The sequence below is a fragment of the Hippopotamus amphibius genome, chromosome 12, assembly GCF_030028045.1.
Source record: "Hippopotamus amphibius kiboko isolate mHipAmp2 chromosome 12, mHipAmp2.hap2, whole genome shotgun sequence".
NCBI classification, from domain to species: domain Eukaryota; kingdom Metazoa; phylum Chordata; class Mammalia; order Artiodactyla; family Hippopotamidae; genus Hippopotamus; species Hippopotamus amphibius.
In genome coordinates, this window is record NC_080197.1 from 26,392,517 (window position 1) to 26,406,064 (window position 13,548).

A 13,548-nucleotide genomic window follows, 5' to 3' on the forward strand; every position below is an offset into this window, starting at 1 on the left:
TTTTAGTGTATGGTAAAATGTTATCAGTCATAATTCCAGTTATTATCTTAAAATGTTGCATGTCACATCAGTAACCAAGTTCCTTTGACATTGTAATCACATTTTAAATATGCCTTCTTAAGCCTTATGTCATTATAGACAGTTATGGTCTTATTCTGATGCCTTTGCAAAAATTCCTCCTCTTCAGGAAGATTTATGAAAAGGACTTTTGGATAAATACAAGTTTCTAACTTTCAGACCGTAATGCTGAACTGGGTAAGAAGTTGAAGAATCCTAATAAGAAACCTGAAGGCTTCATAAAGTTGTTAACGAAAAGGATTAGTTACATAGGACTGAGTAAACTGGTGAATATGGTCATAAATTTTATGGTTTCTATCTGAAAAATTACTGGTTTAAATCTGTGTTTTCCGGGTGAATACAGGAGACCCTAGAACCAGGAGAGACTTACCCAAATTCATCTGAACTCTCCGAGGAGGCGGATGGACGCAAGGAGCCTCTGCTGGTACCAAGGCTCCGGTTCCTTGTAGAGTTCAGGTGAAGAGAGAAGTCCATTCTGGGTCCCTTATTCGTGGTCGCCAAAACTGTCAACTAAAAACAAAAACAAAAACGCACAGCGTGAGAGTTGTGAGTTGAGTTTATTTGGGGCAAAATGAGGACTGCAGCCCGGGAGACAGCATCCCAGATAGCTCTGAGAAACTGTTCCAAAGAGGCAGGGGTAAAATTAGTATATATGTAATCTTGGTGAAGGAGAAGTACGTGCAATCAAACACATATTTTTGTAGGGGATTTCTGCTCGTAATGGGGAGCAGACGTCACCATGTAGGGATTTAGTGCTTTTCTAGATATGAGGAGATGCAAGGGTTGGGCTCATAAAGTCAGCTCTTGAAAACATCTATCTGAAGACCTGTTCCGCCCATTTTCCAAAGCACAGGGTGCCTCATTCCTGGTCTCCACCCTGAATTCCCTTCAGGGGAGGTTGAAGGTCAGCAGCTGCAGCAGCAATGTGATTTTACCCTTGTAGAGGTAGATGGCAAGTGCCCATGGCAAGTGCCAATTTATAGCTGACATTCATAATCACCAAGCTTGGAAGTAACCAAGATGTCCTTCAGTAGGTGAGTGGATACATAAACTCTGGTACCCCTAGACAGTGGAGTTATTACTCAGTGCTAACAACGGCAAAAAAAACTATCAATCCATAAAAAGACATGAGGATACTTAAATGCATATTACTAAGTGAAAGAAGCCAATCTAAAAAGGCAACATACTGTATGATTCCAACTATACTCATTCTAGAAGAAAAAAGTTCATGAAAAAACAAAAGAAAGAAAGAAGAAAAGGGAAGAAGGAAGGGATGGAGGGAGGGAGGAAAAAAGGGAGAAATACTACTGTTTTTTTTTTTTGGAGAAGCTTTAGGTATAGAGAATAGTTGAGCAGAAAGTACAGAGTTTCCATATACCCCTTCTCTGTTGGCAGTTTCCCCTATTTTTAACATCTTGCATTAGTGTGGTACATTTGTTACGATTGATGAATCAATACTGAAAAATTATTATTAACTAAAGTCCATAGTTTACATTAGGATTCACTATCTGTGTTGTATAGATATATGGGTTTTTATAAATGCATAATGTCATGTATTTACCATTATAATAGCATACAGAATAGTTCCACTGACTTAGAAATCAGCTCTATTCCACCTGTTCATCCCACTTCCACACCTTGCTCCCAACCCCTGGCAGCAACTGATCTTTTACTGTGTCTATGGTTTTGCCTTTCCCAGAAGTCCACATAGTCAGAATCATACTACGTATGTGTGCCTTTTCACACTAGCTTCTTTCACTTAGAAATATGCCTTTAAGTTTCCTCCATACCTTCTCATGGTTTGATAGCTCATTTCTTTTGAATGCTGAATAACATTCCATTGTCTGAACGTACCACGGTTTATTGAACTACTGAAGGACATCTCAGTTGCCTATAAGTTTTGACAATTACAAATATAGCTGCGCTAAATGTCCATGTGCGGGTTTTTGTGTGGACCTAGGTTTTCAACTCATTTGGGTAAATACCAAGGGGGCATAATTGCTGGGCTATATGGTATGAGTATACCATATAGCCCAGCAATTTTTTTTTTATTATTAAAGTGTCATTGACTTACAATATTATATTAGTTTCAGGTGTACAACATAGTGAGTGGTTTGATATTTTTATACATTATGAAATGTTCACTGTGATAGGTCTAGTTACCATCTGTCACCATACAAAATTATTACAACAGTACTGACTAAATTCGGTATGCTGTATATGTATGTTTAGTTTTGTTAGAAACTGTAAACGGTCTTCAAAGTGGCTGTACGATTTTGTCTTCCCACCACCTTGAATGCGAGTTCCAGTTGCCATGATTTGGTGTTGTCAGTGCTTTGTATTTTAGCCATCCTACTAGGTGAGTAGTCATATCTGATTGAGGAGCGAGGTGGCCCTGTGTGAGCACCCCAGTGGATAAACATGAAGACAAAGGGCAGTTGACCTCCCAGCCTCCATGTTGCAGGACTGTGGGGGAGTGGTGGGGTTTGTAGAGACTGGAGAGAGGAGCCCCTCACGGAGAAGGAAGCATTGCTCTCTCCAGCTGATTAGCTGAAGCAGTGTGGCTCGGGCTCCCAGACCTCTGATTTTCCAAGAGAAGCCACACATCTTCATTTTTCAGGTGAATTCCTCCATTTAAGTAGTGCTTCAAGTAACATGTGTGTGTGTATGCATGTTTGTGCATAATTCACAGTTCCTGCAATCTTAGAATGACTTTCTTCTCAAGCAAGCTCAAGGCTTATCTATGGAATTCTGGCTTCCATTGAATGATTCCTTTTCCTTTCATACGTCTTTTGCTCTCTGTTTATAAAGTACAAATCTCACATGGCAGGAAATTTGAAAAGTTCAGAGGAGTATGAAGAAGGGAAAAGAGATTCTGAGTGATGGCACTGGTATTCCCCCCACCCCCACCTTTTTTTTGCATAGACCTAATATAATGTTTATTTTGCTTTTGAAAAATTAACAGTACCTTCATAAGCATTTTTGTACCCCATTACATTTTTTGAAAATTTTCTAATGATCTCATACTTGGCTCAAATATTTCCTTTTTGTTCTTTTCTAGTTTTGTTTTTCTCTTCCCATCATTAATGTCTGTATTTCTTTGTACTTAAATATATCTGTACTTAGGATGTTAGTGGATTCACAGAAGTGGGTCCAAAATCTTGCCTCTCTTCAGTACTCCTCATGGCCTAGGTTTGCATTCCCCTGGTGGTTGAGGTGGGTGGGTGGGTGAATTGGCACTTTTTGTTTTCTTATGTGTTGTCTGCTGAGTGTGTAGACCTCTACTGGGCACGTCCTACTGGTCAAGAAATGCTTGGCATCGTTGTAATGCCTCACAGGAATTGTATACTAGACTTTTTTGTTTGTTTTTTTAAAAGAATTGTTTATTTACTGAACCTGGGGCAGATTAAATACACACCAATTTTAAATTTACATCTTTTAACTCAATTTTGAAATGTTTTCACACACACACACACACATACACACACACAAGTTGGCATGCAACAGTTGTCCTAAGGTAAAACACAGTCACCTTACACTGTTGCAAGTATTTTCACCCAAGGTTGAAAAATTGTTTATCCTGAACATCAAAACCGGTAACAAATTTAAATTAATTATATAAAACTCGTTACATGTAGTTTTTCCCTTGCAAAGAGCCAAAAAAAAAAGTACAAGTAACTGATATACGTCAGTCACAACATAATCCTGGATCATCCCCACAGCAAACTAGATGCTCCTTTAATCTTTTTTTTTTTTAAATAAATTTATTTATTTATTTATTTTTTTGGCCGTGTTGGGTCTTTTTTGCTGTGCGTGGGCTTTCTTTTAGTTGCGGTGAGTGGGGGCTACTCTTCGTTGTGGTGCGCGGACTGCTCATTGCCGTGGCTTCTCTTGTTGCAGAGCATGGGCTCTAGGTGCGTGGGCTTCAGTAGTTGCAGCACATGGGCTCAATAGTTGTGGCACACGGGCTTAGTTGCTCTGCAGCATGTGGGATCTTCCTGGAGCAGGGATTGAACTCGTGTCCCCTGCATTGGCAGGCAGACTCTTAACCACTGCGCCACCTAGGAAGCCCGCTCCTTTAATCTTAAATCCATCATCAGAGACCAAGAGAAAGTCATTTCGTTTTATGCAAAACAAAATTCACATGTGCCAAAAAAGAAAGACCCAAGAAAAACAAAAACAAAAACCCTAGTACTCACAGTGATGTTCAGTACCCTAGTTAAACAGCAGCCAAAATGCAGCTGATCAAAAATAAAATAGTGGCTGTATATCACTGCAGAGAACTCCAAGAGGCTTTAATCTTTTGGCATCAGAAATCCAGATGTTTCCAATTACATGAATGCATACCTCCTACATGCCAAGAATAGAGAAAGTGGATGTGCCAGCATAGAAAGGAAAAGAACTACTGTTCACTGAAACACCCAGAGAACTGGCTTTAATAGAGACTTCTTACAAGATTAGGCAGAAATCAAAAAATGGTTATTAGCTGCTTGTGCCAACAGTTTTAAGGGGACGTGATTGAGTTCTAAGGTTCAAGTAAAACTTTAAAGGGGAGAAAGGCTGTTGGTTTAAGTCTTATCTTTAAAGCAAAAACAAGATAGACAAAGTATAAAAGTACCAACCTGGTAGCATCCTCTAGTCACAGAGCTCTGCCATTAGGCTGGATATAGAAAATGTCAAGATTCAGATTGTTGTTTCTTGTAAGGACTCAACAAAGTGAATCTTTAATGACTTAAGGAATCCCAAGAATGCAGTCATTTTAGTAAAGTACTATCAGTAAAGTACTATCCTGAACAGACTGCATTTTGTTATGAAAACAAAGGGAAAGAAGATATAATAAGGATTATATGCCTATATTCCACTTACAGTGTTTGAGTTCTGAAAGGACCTGTATAATGGAGGCAGAATTCAAATATGAAATTATGCCAATCAAGTGTCAAATTTTCACTATAGCTTTCCTAAAAAGTGTTTCCCCCCAATACCTGTTTCTCCCCCCAATACCTATTAATCACAAAGAAACATAAGCTGTGAATGTACAGTTCAGAAAATAAAAACATAGAAACTAATGACATTATCATGACCAAGATGTTTGGTAAACAGTGAATTATGAGTTTGGGATCATCAGGAAAAGGCTTTTTAAGCAACCCTCCAGACTTCGAAAAATCTCTTCAGGTAGTACATCTATCCCATTGTCATGGCAACTAGAACAAGAGCTTCAAAGAAGGACCAAAGGACCACTCTGCTGTTTGTGTTGTCATTGATTGCTCTGTGTATTCTCTCCCGAACTTCCATGTATTCCTGTTCATGCTTTACAGCTGTCATCGCCACTGCGAGCTCATTAATCACTTCTTCTAGCTTGTTCTGGTGAGCATCTGTTTCCATGGCTTGTCCTTTGGGGGCCTCCCCAATGTCAATGGTGAACATCTCTATCTTTGGAGTCAGGTGGACATCCTGTTGATAAAACAAAACCTATATGTTCCATCCATATGAGCAGCAAATATATATTTCCCACTGGGCTCCCGGTCTCCTTTATAAATTCCTTTATTAGCAGGCCCTGTGATCTCCATGTCGATGTCCAGGAAGCTGCCCTCAGCCACCTCGAAGATGAAGCCCATCTTGGTGCCCAAGGTGACTCCTTGGCATGCGTGTCGATGCTGACGAAGTAGCCCGAGGCTGTGGCCAGGAGGGCGTCCAGGAGCACCAGCAGCTCGGCAAGTGTCACCACGGTGGAGCTGGGGCTGAAGCCATGACCAGGACTGCAGCCTCCACAGAGCCATCGCCGCCACCGCCTCCGCCTGTACACTAGACTTAATGGAAATAAATATATGTCCGGCCTCTATGGCAGGCTTTCAGGTGTTATGGTTGAAGTCTGGGAGATTCGCTTCGTGGTGCCAGTGCCATGCTTTGGTCAGAGTTGGCACTCAGCATTGAGTGACCAACACTAGAGTGGGGATCTGAGGGAGAGGGTATGGGCTCCCTTTGGACAGGGTGTTCAGGGATAGCCTTCATGTCAAGTGACATTTTGTATCAGATGTGTGTGATATGTAGGATCCAAACAGGCAGAGATTTGGGAGAGAAGTGATGGGTGCAGGAGGACTGGAAAGTACACAGTGTCTCAGGTGGGCAAGAGCTTGAGTGCAGGCCTGGGGGGTTTAAGCATGGTCGTTACATGATTTGTTCAGCCCCCTTTCCTTTCCCGAGTTGCCCCAGGAAGCAGGCTTGAATGGTGTCAGTAGCCTGCTCTGGTGCTCATCTGTATTCCGAATTTTCCAGTCTCTAGCCCAGGCTGCTTCTCACTAATTATCTCACTTAATGGCTCCCCAAATTCTGGAGCCTATTCTCTGGGCCTTAGTCTCTCTCTATAATTTAGAGAAGGCCCTGTCATCTGTTAGGTCCCTAGCACTTGATCTTTTGTGATTTTGTACGTCCTGTCATGATCATGCTGTGGTGTTCCCACAATGCAAGAGCGGGGGAGAGGGAGGTGATTTTGACTAATGGGATGGCTAATGCCTGAAGCGGGGAGTGGGGGCTGGCTTGGGGATTGGACAGGGTCCCTGCCTTCAGGCAGGCTGAGCATTTTGCGGCAGTCCCCTCTCCAACCTCACTGTTCTCATGCTGTGATCTTCAGGTACAGTTTCGGTTGCCAAAAGTCCCATTTTGGACTTTGCTGAAATGTCAGATGTGTAAAACAAATGACATTGACCTTTCGCAGAGGGCAGAACCTAGGCAGAACCTACACATGATGATAAGCAGAAGACAAAACCCAACTGTCCTGGTCTTATTTTTCTTGAACATTTGAGGGAAATGGGATCATCTTTTAGGTGAAATTTGTGACACCTGTTGTTGGGTGTATACTATGATTTCAGTGCTTCCATTGATTCTTTGGGCCCAAAGAATGAACCCAACTCCAGAGATCAGGAAGGGGCACATCCGGGATTCAGCCTCTGATTGCCCTTAGGGCCTCTCAGTTCTTTGTCTCTCTTCCCTTTAACTTTAGGAGGTGGGGCAGCCTTTGAATTGTGCTAATCCAGGATGCATGGGAAGGTGTTTCTCGCAGGTGTGGTTTATCAGGCTGGCACAAGGACCTGTTTGTTCCCAAGCTCAAAGTGATTTGACCTGCTGACTCTTGAAGGATAGGGCCCTTTCAAGTTTGGCCAAGGCTTGACTGGGATCATACTTGCGGATGATAAGGCAGGGACAAATTCTTAATGACCTCTGTTTGAAGATTTTTTTTTTTTTAATCTTTTCTGGCTACAGGTTTATTCAACACAAAACAGTCTCTTCCAATTTTACTGAGGTGGCTGACCAGGTCCATGACCAAATCCGCCTCTAAACTGGAATTCAGTTGCTGACCCAGCCCTGGCCTCGGCTTTCCTGTTGGCACCAGGGGTCACAGTGCTTTGTCTGTAGGTGTCTCTGTCGGATACCCCTCCTGTGAGTCTCGCAGGTCACTCTCCCTCCAGACCTTTGGGCTGTGGCCTGCCAGTCTCAGGACGGCTGTGGCATAGGGTGGCAGGCAGGATCTCAGGGGGCAGGTGGAGGTAATCCCGGAGATACTGGATACCCTCGTTGGTTAGGTACCAGTAGAAAAGTCTCCAGGCAAACTGTCCCTTCATGTAGCCTTGTGATTTGAGACACTGCATGGCCTTCATGACGTGAAGATTGGGCATGTTCTTGTCTGCCAACTCAGGGTGCTTAGGCATGTGGACGTCCTTCTTGGCCACCATCACTCCCTCCTTAAAAAGGAGTTCATAAGTGGCAACCCGGTTCTTCTTGGGCATCAACATCACGACGCCTGCTGCGTCTGGGGCGGGAGCTGGAAAGGAAGCGGCATGCGTGGTGCGGTGTCTCTTCTGGGCTCTGTGTGAAGATGTCTTAATAGGCCTGGCTGAGCCATGGGTGTCCTGGTTGGCATCAGGATTTTGGCCTTTCATAGGTATTTCTTTAGTGACATACACACACCTGTGTACATATGTATATATTCATCTGCATATGTGCTTGTCTACGTCATCTAGTCCCCTGGAACTCAGCAGTCATGTGTTGCTTTCCTGCCTCAGTTTCCTTCTCTGGTGTAATCAATCTCAGATTTTTGGCAGCAATGGGAATTCACAGGGGCCTCCTGTAGGGGAACTTATATCCCTGAACACCCTTCAGTGGCTTATAAATTTGGGTTATTTTTCATTTTTTAGGGTACATATCTATCATGAAATTTTCAGTGGGCTTTGTGATTTACCAACAGTGAAAAATTATTGTTTTAGGAGGAGGCAGAATTTCTGTGTACATGCTCTGGGACCAGACAGACATGGGTGTGAATCCTTAGCTACCTACCCTTGTGTGGCCTTGGGCTGTTATCCAACTTTTTTTGTGCCTTAGTTTCCTCACCCACAAAGTAGGGATAATATTGTACCTATCATAGGGTTGCCATGTGGATTAAATGAGATGAAATATGTCATGGCATATACGAGTATTCCATAATTTATATCATCATCATAATGATGCAATTTTGCATCAGTTTTTCCCATTTTTTTTTTCCCCACCTTTCTCTCAGATTTTATACCATTTTCCTAGATTTTGGCAGCTATTTACACCTTGTTTGGGTTGTTTTTTTAAACCAAAAAAAAAAAAAGGATTCTTTATAATGAATGGATTCTTTATAATGATTTGCCTATAATGAAGACAGGTATAGACACATTTTAATGTCACTGAAGTTTTTTGTTTTCAGTGGGAGGATAGAGTTTTCTTGACACATCCTGCTGCAAATATACATGTGAATATATCTTGTCACAAATGCATGAGAGGTTTCAAAAGGCTGAGTATTTAAGACATGTTTGCAGATATCTTTGTTTTGGCTCTCTTCCTTTTCCACCCAGTTGCCCTACAGATGTCAATGTGCTAGGCCTGTGGTCTCTGCTTTGTAAGTCAAAGCTAAATATGCCCATGCCTAGAGGAACATTCTTTCCCAGAGAGCCTATGTGTTTTTTCTGCTTTCCCTCTGAGCTACTTTACCATCCACGGGCTACACTTTAGTGCTAGTGGGCATCCTCTTTTGGAAGTGCCACAAGTTGGCTCCATATATAGCTACAGGTGTTGTTACGGTGGCATTTGCATGTGGAATCACCCAGCTTGGGTTTTACATGGGGGAGAACTAGCTATGCCTGAGATGGGGAGTGCGTCGTGTCATGGAAATCACGCTGTGACTTGAGATATAAGTCTGCGGCCACAACCACCCAACCCCTGCTAGTGAGCACCCGGAAAATGCTTTCCATCTTTACAACAACCTGTCACCAGCGTCATCAGCTGCACCATTACCATCACCCACATCCCCATTTAGAGATGGAGAAACTGTGGCTCAGAGAAGCCACTACTCCTCTATGAAAATGGCAGCGCTGGGATTCAAGCACAGATGTGCCTGAAAGCAAAGCCTTGACGTAGGACATGCCGCCCGTCTTCTTGTGACACTGGTCTGTGAGATTCTTGAGGGCTGGGGCGAGTCTTACTCATCTTGTACATCCCTATCTCCATCCCGTGTGCAGTAAATGTTGAATGAATGAATGAATGAATGGTCCAACTTCTCAGAGCCTCAGTGTCTCTCCCTGTCAAGTAGGCTAACAGTTCCTTGCCTGCTTCTCCTATGTGTGGATTATGGGAATCAGATAACACGGTGGCTCTGAGTGTGTAAAGTGACAGCAGTACATGAGGCAAGGAGTCCCCTTCATCCTCAGCCCTCCTTTCTCCTGTCCCCACCCCTTTTCAGAATGGCCTTGGACAGAGCTATGGGCTCCCTGGGGTGATCAGTTTGGATGGCTTAGGGATGAATCTTCTGACTTCTCACACTATAACAGACACTGGATTTTTTCCTAAAACTAGCTCTGGGGGTCTGTATCTTTGTAGTTCTGGCTCAATCTCTTTTCTCTTAAAAATGTATGACATTACTTGAAATGGGTGCATCTTGTTATAAATTACACCTCAATAAATTTGATTTTAAAACATAAAAAAATAAAAAAAGTGGTTATCAAAATATGACATAATTCAGATCACATAACTCTCTTGCTTAATACTCATCAAGGATTCACCTTCGCAAACAGAATAACACCTTTATTTTTGGCCCTGGCCTGAGAGGTTCTGTGTGGTTTGACTCCTGCCTGCCTGTCTAACCTCAATTCCCCAACATTTCTTGTTAATCTCTTTAGCTGCACTGGCTTTCTTTTAGTTTCTTGGATATACCGCACCTCAGGACCTTTGCACATTCTATTCCCATTGTCGGGATTCATTTTCTCCACATTTTGCCTAACTCACTCATCCTTCAGGTCTCAGCTCAAATATCATCTCCTTTGAGAAGCCTTCCCTGGCACCTCATCTAAATCAGGCTGCTCCTGCATTACTCTCTTTCCCAGTGCCCCCTTGTAGTCTTCCTTCTGGGCCCTCACTGGAATTTGTAGTGATGTTTCTTTTTTGTTGGCTGAGTTGTTGAATGTTATCTTCTTCACGAATTTAATTTAATTGCTTTGTTTTACTCATGTGGCATAGAATAGGTGTTTGATATGTATGTATGTATTGAATGAATGAGGACATTTTTTCCATAATGATAAAAGTCAACCATTTTGACTATAAAAATATTAAGAAGAAAACAAAAATCATCTGCAATCCTACCACTCTAGCTATCTGACAATCATAGCAGACATTTTGAGTTAATTTGTTGTATATATATTCAAATCTGGGAGCATATTCTAAATAATTTTGTATCCTGCTCTTCTTGTGAGCACTTTCTCTTGACACCAAATGCTCTTTAAAAGTATTATTTTAATAGCTGTGCAATATTCCTTACTAAGAATTTGTCATAAAAAATAAATCCTCTATTGTTGGATATTTACATTTTTCCCAAATTTTCACTGTAAAACCAGTGCTTTGGCAATCAGTGTTGCCCTTAAATCTTTCTCTGAGTCTCTGATTATTTCTTTAGGAAATCTTTAGAAGTGGGAATTTATCATAGGCAGAAAGAAATGAATATTTTCAAGATTCCTGATCCATGTGAGATCTGACCTGTTTTTGGCAACCTCAAGCATTTGGACTTCTCATGGGGGAAGGTGTGTCAATTAGTGAAATGTCTGAATTATAAATTTACTCTGGAAAGAAAAACAGTTTGACTCCATGTAACTTTGCAAACTAGGTTTTGTTTGTTTTAAGGTATCACCTAGAAGAGCTCTTTGCTCTAATAAACAGGTAAGGATTGTTTCTCCTTGGACTATATTTTTATCCAAATGGGAAACTTGAAGTCCTTGGCCCCTGCCTCCCCTCTTGTTTCCAGCAAGAGTGTATCTTCAGATGTTAGCAGGGCCTGGATTAGTGGTCATCCATCCATCAATTCATCCATCCATCTGTCTATCCATCCATCCATCCATCATCCATCATCCATCCATCCATCCATCATCCATCATCCATCCATCCATCCATCCCTCCCTCCCTCCCTCCCTCTCTCCCTCCCTCCTTCCAACCATCCATCATCCATCCATCATCCATCCATCCATCCATCCATCCATCCATCCATCCATTCATCATCCTCTATCATCCATCCATTCATCCATTCATGTATTCCTCAGATGTTTATTAAGCACCAACTATATAACAGGCACTAGGACTGCATTAATGAGCCATGGTCTCTCCTCTCATGACTTAGAGAGACAGACACAGAATAAAGTAAGCAGATCAATAAAATTCAACAAAATAAGGACAAGTTGTGCTAAGAGTTTTGAAAGAAATGAAGGTTGAGATGAGAGTAGTGGAGGGCCTCTCAGATGAGATAATTTCCAAGTTGACTTAAAGGATGAGAAGAAACCACCCTAGGTAGGGTGAGGGGAAGAGGGAGAGGGAACAGCTTGGGTAAGCCTGCTGTAAGGAAGATCTGGTGTGTTTGAGCAACTCACAGGCCAGTGAGACTGAGAGGAGGATGGAGGGCTGCCCTGGGGCCAAGTCAGGAAGAGCCTTGTGGGCTGTGGTGAAGACCATGGATTGTCTTCTGAGTTGGAAGCCATTGGAGGGTTTTAACCAGGAAGTGACATGATTTGGTTTATGTTTTGAAAAGCCTATTCTGGCTGCTATGTGGAGTCTAGGGAGAAGGCAGCTGGAATAATCTAGGAGAGAAATGATGGAGGCCTTGTTCAGTGTGGTATTGATGATGGATTTGAGAGCGACTTAGAAAGTAGGACAACAGGATTGGGCCAGGCGTTGGACTGGGTGCGGAGGAATCAGAGACCTTAGCTGGGGAGTTGCGGTCTGGGTGGGGGAGACTGAGCGCCTTCCATATTCTTCCTTCTGGGCCCCTTTTTTTCTTCCAATGAATTTCCTCCCATTCTTTAGGTTATTATTCCAGTTGCCAAAACACATCCATCCTGTGCTCCCTTCCCTCTGCACTCTTGGTTCTTGATGGCCTCCCTCCTGGGTGACTCAGTGCCTTAACTCCATGGAGCATAGAGTTTCCTCAGAAGTGCCCACTTTGGGGATTAGAAGGTGGAACTAGAGGGGGCAGATATCCAACCCGCAACCTCATTCTTTTTTAAAATTTATTTTTGGGTGCATTGGGTCTTCATTGCTGCATGCCGCCTTTCTCTAGTTGCAGTGAACGGGGTGTATGTGTGTGTGTGGGGGGGAGTGACTACTCTTCCTTGCTGTTGTTGCATGAGCTTCTCATTGTGGTGGATTCTCTTGTTGCGGAGCATGGGCTCTAGGTGGTGGGCTTCAGTTGTTTCGGTGCATGGGCTCAGTAGTTGTGGCTCATGGGCTTAGTTGCTCCACAGCTTGTGGGATCTTCCCAGACCAGGGCTTGAACCCATGTCCCCTAGGTTGGCAGGTGGATTCTTAGCCACTGCGCCACCAGGGAAGTCCCCCCCATCCTCATTCTAATCAGAGGAGCTCTCTTGTCATCTGTTTTATGTATCGGGTTTCTTTGCAAGCTTTTATTTGAAGAAACGGATCATTAGCCTTGAAAAATTGGAAATCACTTCTTAAAAAGATACATTTCCTTAAGAAGACCTTCAGGATGCCATTGGGGAAGACCTTAGGCTGCCAGAGCAGGTGAGTGGGAGAGGTGTTTTGGGCTGTTTGCTCCCCAGCTGAACTTAGGGGCCCCGGGGTATGGGTGGCGGCAGGGAGGGGCAACATGGGGTGGAGGGAGTAGGGGGGTGGTCTTTGGAGCCAGTGTCTTGATTTCTAGCGTCAGAAGTGGTGTTACCCTGTCTGGCAGATGGGAGTAATTGCATACCATATCAGGCAGCACCCAGCGTTATCGTGAGGGTCTAATGGGATAACAGATGTGTCTGCAGAGTGTAAAGTGAGATGCATCTGGTAAAGTCATAGGAGAGGAATGAGGGGCTTCTAGGGCTGGTGGGAGAGGCTCTCTCATGCTTGGACAGGTCATTCCTGCTGGTGAGCAAGCTAAGACCTGCCCAATTTTCCCCAAGATCTTGAGGAAGTCTC

The 13,548-nt window shown here is 43.1% G+C and overlaps 2 pseudogenes across 1 annotated transcript; both read right to left on the bottom strand.

The window, feature by feature from the left end:
• Positions 1-5,214: 5,214 nt before the first annotated feature.
• Positions 5,215-6,692, bottom strand: LOC130833934 (transmembrane emp24 domain-containing protein 2-like; annotated as a pseudogene).
• Positions 6,693-7,319: 627 nt separating this feature from the next.
• Positions 7,320-7,865, bottom strand: LOC130833591 (40S ribosomal protein S10-like; annotated as a pseudogene). The gene has a single exon (XR_009048499.1). The product of XR_009048499.1 is annotated as a 40S ribosomal protein S10-like (transcript).
• Positions 7,866-13,548: the final 5,683 nt, after the last annotated feature.